This window comes from Chelonoidis abingdonii, chromosome 1 (genome assembly GCF_003597395.2).
Source record: "Chelonoidis abingdonii isolate Lonesome George chromosome 1, CheloAbing_2.0, whole genome shotgun sequence".
Taxonomy (NCBI): Eukaryota; Metazoa; Chordata; order Testudines; family Testudinidae; genus Chelonoidis; species Chelonoidis abingdonii.
This window is the reverse complement of record NC_133769.1, coordinates 173,763,858-173,764,791: the sequence shown is the minus strand read 5'-3', so window position 1 is coordinate 173,764,791 and position 934 is coordinate 173,763,858.

The window sequence follows — 934 nt, the reverse complement described above, 5'->3', positions numbered from 1 at the left end:
GAGAAGCTGGAGATAGTGGGCTGAAAGCGGACGTAGAAGGTGTTGGGAAAGTGCAAGGCCAAAGTGGTGCGTGGTGGTGGGAGCCTCGGGGCTGTGAGCTCTAGCTGGGTGAGTGGCTCAACAATCCCAGAACAACTCGAGCTGCTCTGTCCAGAGGAGATCTGCAGACAGTAGATAGCTGGCAGAACCCTCAAACTCCCAGGCCTCTGGTAGAGGACCCGAGGTTGAGGAAGACACATACCACCCATAGGGGTGAGAGGGGAATTTTTATATATATATATATATATATATATATAAAATTGGTTTCTTCTGATTTCTGAGCCTTTGGGGTGCATTTGGGTTATGTTTTCAAGCTTTTAGTTACAACCATGAGGGTTAGAAACTTACTTTAAAAAAATGAAATCTGAGATTCTCCTGATTCCAGCAGCCAGGTCTTTAAGAAAAATGAAAACATACCACAAGACTCACACAATTTTGATAGTTTACAGTTCTGCAATGGCTATTGCTCCGGCAAGTTATCCATCTCTATGGAGCACCATCGCACAAAGCAAGTTGTGCTTCAACAACACCACTAGTTTCTTGCTGACACAGTGAAAATGGACACATTCAGAAATGATAGAAAGTCCTCAGTAGTGAGGCACTGTAACAAGGTGTATAGTGGGGGTGCTGAGTGCCATTAAATCAAACTGTAAACCACGTCAAGACAACAACAACCACAGCACCCCCAGTTCCAGCACTTAACATTGTAGAGACCGGAGGCCAATGTAGCACCGACTGGTTGTACTTTAGATTATTATTTATTATTATTATGGTAGTATCTAAGGGACATCCAAGAATGGCTTGCCATTATACTAGATAAACACACCGTGTTAAATCTACATTACTGATGAAGAATTACCTAAAGGAAGCAAGAACAACCACTAGAAGGCACCTG